The following is a 6,985-nucleotide window of genomic DNA, read 5'->3' as shown; positions in this document are numbered from 1 at the left end:
GTACACAACATCTGTAAAGCCGGGCTTCAGTCAATTCGTAGAATTTGGAGTATCTGGAAGTACCTTGATCCTAGATCAACTGAGATTCTCGTTCATGCTTTTGTAACATCAAGGCTGGATTGTTGTAACTCATTGCTTTATGGATTGCCAGCTAAGGATATTTCAAAACTTCAGCGAGTTCAGAATGCAGCTGCCCGTTTGGTCACTTTAAGCCCAATTAGGTATCATATCACTCCTGTGTTAAGGCACCTTCATTTCATTCACAGAGAATTACTTACAAGATTTTATTATTTGTTTTCAAAGCACTTCATAATTCCTCGCCAATGTTTATTTCACAACTCATTCATCCTTACATTCCTAAGAGGTGTCTGAGATCTAGTTCAGAATCTCTACTTGCTCATTCCACTCGCCCGTCGACAAAGCATTATGGTAGTCGTTCTTTCTCTTGGGCTTCTGTCTTTCTTTGGAATGCTCTGCCTATTACAATCCGACAGGCAACTTCCATTGATGATTTTAAGGCAGCTTTAAAAACTCACCTTTTTAGCTTGTATTTTTCTTAATTTTTTTTCCCGAATTTTATTTTTACTGTTAAGCACATTGAGGCTTTAGCATAATGCGCTATATAAGCCAAAATTATTATTATTATTATGATCATGTCATCAGCTGCTAATATCAATCATTGGTTCAGTGATTGATTAACTGACTGGTTGATTAATTGACTGAATGACTGATTATTGACCAATTAGACAAACACATTATTTAAAAAAAATTACATATTTTACTTATAATTATATACCACAGCTCTGATTTTTTTGAACACTCAAATCAAGTGTAAAAAAGAAAAATCCACGATCACCCAAAAAAAAACTCAACTCCCCTCCCCCATTGAAAGTGTAAAAAAAAAAATCCTGCTCAATAGAAAACACCTCATATCACCTTTAATATTTCTGCTAGCTAACACCCCTCACCTTAATCATCATTTTTTTATTGACCTTCCAGCAAAAGATACCAACATCAATTTCACAAGTTTAATTAAAAAAGCAGAGAAATTCTGCAGCAAGATAAAGCACAGTAAAGTCTATTGTGATCAAAAGCAGGGACTCTCTGGTTTCAGATGAACAACAAGCAGAGCAGGCTACCCATCTACATATATGACAGCATGGATGATGAGTCTGATCAGCGCCCTCTATGATAGTATCAGGAATGCAGTTGAAACATTGAATAGTAGTAAAGAGGTAATAGAGCATTTTTTTTTATCTTTTTATGTAATTGCAGTCTTGATTTTATTTTATGTAACTATTGTGGAGTTAACCTAAACTGAAAGAGCATCACATTAAAAGCAGTCAAATTATAAGAAAAACTCGTAGAATGTTTCCCTAAGCTGCAAATTAATATCGGTTCACTCGGTAGAAATTGATACTGCAACAATTGTTAATAATAAACAAATAAATGAACAGTGCACAAACATCTTATATAGAGTGCAATATGAGTTGAGTGGAGTGTCGTCATACATAAAACAAAATATTTTTTTAATAATAAGTAAATAGCCTAAAGTAATATTTCACAATATCTTTGAAAGCTTGGTATTACCGTTACATGCTTAAAATCTCAAATGTGATTATAGTAAATAGACATAGAAAAAAACCAATCATGTGGTTTTTCACTAAAATTAATTGATATTAGAACACATATTAAAGATGACAATCAAACGACAAAAAGAACACATGTTTTGGGCAGGAAGGCTCTGACAGTTGTCACTGGCCAATTGTGAACACAACATTGCTCACCTTGGCCCCAACTTATACTGAGGATGTGGAAGTTCTTGGCTGTCTTGTACTGTATGACATGTATTGGACATCATCATAGTATTTGAGTACTTAAAAGTAGTATCAGACTTATTCATATTTTGACATCATTTTTCCACCAGGTTCTTATCAATTAGAATTAGAATTAGGTTCTTATCAGGTTCTTAACCTGCTCGCCCTGTCATCTTTGGCCGTCCAAATGGTCTTTTGTCTGGCACCTCCATCTTTCTGGCCACATTTAACACTCTGCTTTACATGCCAAAACCATCGCTGTCTCTGTCTTCATGAGCAGTTCCCCGACAGGTACTCATCTAGAATTAGTTACAATCCTGTAACCTGGCCTCATAGCTTAGGCGAGACATTTTTTATTCCTTATTGTTTTCGTGTACTTATTTTTTTTTTTTATAGGTATAGGTTTTCGGATTAGCACGGAATAAAAATAAAAATAAAATTTTGTTTTCTTATTTAGCAAATAGTTTTGTCCAAATCATCCAGACGGAGGAAAAAATAAAAATAAAATGTTATTGGTGAATGTAAAATAGGATGGTTAAATGTTTCAAATTTATATAATTAGAAAGAAATGTACATATCTTATCTTTGGAGATTTTGTGGCAGTGGAGGATGTAATAAAATCAAAGAAAAACTTATTTTTTTCTGAAATTTCCACTTTTTCGTGAAGGCGGGTACGCTAATTGGCAAGAAATAAAATGTTATTTTTATTTGAAATGATCAATATTTGCAGTTGGCGGAATCGTTCAAAAAAGTCTTGCCTTATTTGTTAGAGTAGTAAATCTTAATAATATTTTAATTATTTGTCCTCATTCTAATGCAAAATTGGAAATTTGGGACGGGGACCCATGGCTGCAGTACATAGTCACCCAACTTAACTACAACATATGACAGACACGTATGGATACAAACATTGTCCTTTAACCTGACAAACTCTCAATATGAGATGATCAAACAATTTCAACTGGTTTTGAATTGTGTAATGTGATTTATAGAGTAAAAAATAATACATTAGGCATTAAAACAAAGTACAGGTACATTCACATCATTTGTACAATTACAAAAACGAGTCTTCAAGATATATTTTGCCTATAATACATAACAATACCTTTATCATAGGAGTTTTGTGGTAATATAATAATAAGTAATTCAAAATTTGCAATAATAGTATAGTAAAAAATACATTTTTTATTGATTTTTTGTAGTGGTTTATTTATTCATGTATGCATTGATTTATTGATTAACTGACTGATTGATTGAGCAATATCACCATCACATTGTTATTAAAAAATGTATTTATATATTTTATTTTGAATTATATACTGCAGCTTTAAATTTTATATTATTCAAATACTGTATATTGTATCATAATTCTCACAAATGATAGTAGTAATGAAAGTAGTAAAATATATAATACTTAACATGATAGATTTGCTATGGCAAAATATTTTTTCTACTTGTTTTATGATGTTTTGTAAGCTAATAGTTTATTATTTTCACATTTTCTACTCAGTTAAGCACAAACAACGCACATTTGAATAACCTATGTTTTGTAGTAAAATTTTGAAATTGTATTTTAATAAATGCACTGGGCAATCGTACTATTTATTTAATGCTTCTTTTTTTTGTTACAAGCTTATAGGTATCATTGATCACTTTACTTTCAACACTAGAATGACAAAAAAGAAATAAAAAGAAAGACCCAGAAAGCTTGAAAAGCAAAGAAAGCCGTAAAACCAGAAACTGATATTAAGCACAGAAAAAAATGTAGAATTTGATGTCTTCCCAAATTCATATCTTGTTATATCATGTAGTATATCGAGTATTGATTTTTTGTAAATTTATATTTTAAAAATCCTGTACAGCGCCTGTGATCATTTTAATTGGATATTGTTTGTGCTAAATAAAGTTATTTTTAGTAGTAGTAGTAGTAGTAGTAGCCCAGGCATGCCAAATCACAGGGATCCCCAGCAAAACAAGATGGCCTATGGCAATTCCCCAAGAAAGCAAAAATCTCCTGAAAATTAACCAATCTTAATACGCAAAATCATAATATATACATTATTTAGTAGTAGTAGTAGTAGCCCAGGGGTGCCAAATCTCCAAGAGTCACAGGGATCGCCAGCGAAACAAGATGGCCTATGGCAATTCCACAAGAAAGCAGAAATCTCCTGGAAATGAACCAATCTTGCGCAAATTCCTAATATTTACATGTTTATACTACAGTACTGTAATTATCAATGGTCTCACGCAAGTCAGCTGCTGATGAGTATCACCATGTGCAGCTAAATAAAGTTACATGTGTTTAAGAAGCTCATTAACCAGATCTCCAGCAAGTGACTTCTTCCAACTTAGGACCCCTGAGTAGCTGTGTTAGTCTCAACTAAATCAGTAAAAAAATGAACACCAAGCTTTTTCTTTATGCAATCAACTTCTTCAGGTTGCTATTTTAATATGTAATTTTTTTTTTTTTATAGTGCATATAGTGGTCCCATGATTTCCAAGTTTAAGGATCATAATGATTTCTACTCGTATGTTAATATCAAAGGAATGGTCTTCAATGGAGATTGTGTATACTGGAAACCAATAAGAACAATTGAGACAGGTATGTGTACAGACTCTTCCTATTCATGTGATACTGCATTGTTTTGGGGTATAAGCCCACCTCTTTTATGCTCGCCCTTACTCTATAGGTTACATCTGATTTTATGTATTAGTGTAAACCCCCCTCCCTCAATGCCAATCAACAGTCCAGGTTTTGAACAAGAAGCTCAGTTGATTTTTTACAAATACTCTCAGGTAAAAAAAGATTGCCTTTGATTTGTTCATGCAGTGTTGAAAATTCGCCTTTTAAATATCCTTCCCTACAGAGGAAAAAGTTTTTATGAATAGAGGGTTTCTCAAATACCTTTCAATATATATTGACCAGGGGTGTGACTATGACATAGGAAAGGCTAACAACACATCAAGTGGTCATTTCTAAACCTCTGGCCAATAACAATACAAAATACAATAAAATGTATAATAGGATGGTACTATGTAATCCAATTCAATTTCAATTTTATTCAAAAACCTCCAGAAAGGAGAAACACAAACAACAAGCAATAAAATTACATAGAAAACAGAGATAATGGGAAAACAAACGAACAAAACCCTCATCCAGAAAGAAATGACAACCAGAGTTAAAATGGTTTGGTGAGCATGATAATTAAGTCGAGGTTTTGTTGATTAATACATGTTTTCCTATCGATTAATGTCTTAAGACTGTCAAAAATACCGTGTTTAATACAATCACTATTCAATACTTAATTGAAGTCTTCAATTTTCGTCTATAGCTATAATTAAATAGTGTCGAGAAAAGAGAGATATCCAAGTCAACCAGGCCTTTCTTTATCCTATCAATAAGCGTGTTCTGGTATACCATGTTACCGTTAGCTTCACAATTTAAGTAATAGGCATAAAATTTCCTGGAGGTGGAGTCATTAGCAAATATTTGTGACAAAAGATTGAGCTGGGATGACAAAATAATATCTTTAATCTTGTGCAAGTTAACTGCATGTAACAGAGGAGTTGACCTGCAAAATTTAGGGATACCAAGAAATGCCTTTACCAACTTACTTTGAATTTTATCCATGTTGTCAACTCTATTGATATTAATACACTGGCAACCATACAGTATGTAAGAATAGGAACAACTACAGTGTTCCAAATGTGAAGTTTCACCTCAGTACAAGAGCCCTGTTTACACACGCCGATACTTTGTAATGAAAAGAAGGCTTTCTGGGAATTACGAATTCTCGCATCAACGTGAGAATTTCCCTTTAGATTGCTGTTAAGTGTGACCCCCAGGTAGGTTACAGAGTCTGTGACATTCAAGGTATGATTATTTAAAGTCCATACCGGGGCTGTGGTAAACTTTGTATGCCAAATGTTGTACAAGATGTCTTAATGGGATTGAAACGTAACCCATGAGATAGTATGTAATTGTTGGCGTAGTCAATAAGTTTTTGAAGATTAGTGGCGGTAAGACTTGTTAAAAGTAAATCGTCCGCGTAACAGAATGCATTAAACTTACAATTTGCAACCACAATACCGTAATTAAGTTCATTTAAACCATTTATCAGATCTTTAAAGAACAAGTTAAATATAAATGGAGAAGATAGTCCTCCTTGTCTAATACCTTTGCGGATTGCAATACTTCTACTAGTCATATTATTCCATTTAACAGTGACGTTTATATTTGTGTACCATTTATACATACAGCGCCACCAGTCAGATTTAATTGCAGAATAAGTTTTTAAAATATTACGACATGGGGAATTGCATCAAATGCACCTTCGGCATCTAAAGAACAGGAGTAAACACTGGAGCCCTGATTTACACAATAATTAATAACATCACTAAAGGTGGCGGCGGCCTTGCTGGTACTTCGACCACTTACAAATCAAAATTGCATTGCATCAAATTCAATATCCCTATGAAATTAGAGGAAACATATCTCGAAAATCTTAGATAAAACATTTGAGACAATAATGGGCCTATAATTGCTTGGCACCGATGGATCTAGGCTTTGCTTTTTAAGAATCGGAATTAACGTACCTTCCTCAAAAAGATTTGGAACAACTCCGTATTTATACGTGTGTTAAATATCACTGACAAAATCTTGGGGGTTTCGATTTTACTCCATGCTTAAGGTGTTGAGCAATAATTCCGTCGGGCCCTGGAGAAGAGTTATTGTTTAAAGTATATATCTAATAATGGAGTCAGTGTTAAAATAGTTTGAATTTAAAATTAAATCTTTCATGTTATTCATTTTGGTAGTGACCTCCTTCTAGCATCAATAATTGTTTGGGAACTGTACTCATCTTTATCAAATTTGGACCCCCCCCCCCACATTAGCCCCTTCCCCATTTCCAGACTAGATACACCACTGACTGTAGGAGATTTTTACCGATATTAGATAGAATATTTAATAACAACAACAGTATTTTAATTGATTAGATGAATAACCGATATGTCTTTATTAACATGTTATAGTATGCAATAATCTATTTTTCTGGTCTTCCAGCAAAAAACACAACCATCAACTTCAGAAGGTTTACACCAGAAGCAGAAAAATTCTGTTGCAGTGAAATCTATGGCGAGAAGCAGGGGTTCGCTGGTTTCATATG

The 6,985-nt window shown here is 33.4% G+C and overlaps 1 long non-coding RNA gene across 1 annotated transcript in view; it reads left to right on the top strand.

Moving 5' to 3' along the window:
• The window catches only part of LOC117110561, an 8,837-nt gene extending 2,141 nt beyond the window's left edge, over nt 1-6,696 (top strand). Inside the window, exons 2-3 of the long non-coding RNA XR_004445718.1 lie at nt 4,292-4,419; nt 6,636-6,696. This is a non-coding gene — a long non-coding RNA (uncharacterized LOC117110561). The remainder of the gene's footprint in view (nt 1-4,291; nt 4,420-6,635) is intronic.
• The last annotated feature ends 289 nt before the right edge of the window (nt 6,697-6,985 follow it).

This window comes from Anneissia japonica, unplaced genomic scaffold, assembly GCF_011630105.1.
Source record: "Anneissia japonica isolate Jap-2015-1 unplaced genomic scaffold, ASM1163010v1 scaffold10273_len112159_cov157, whole genome shotgun sequence".
Classification (NCBI taxonomy): domain Eukaryota; kingdom Metazoa; phylum Echinodermata; class Crinoidea; order Comatulida; family Comatulidae; genus Anneissia; species Anneissia japonica.
This window is presented reverse-complemented; position numbering and strand designations above follow the sequence as displayed.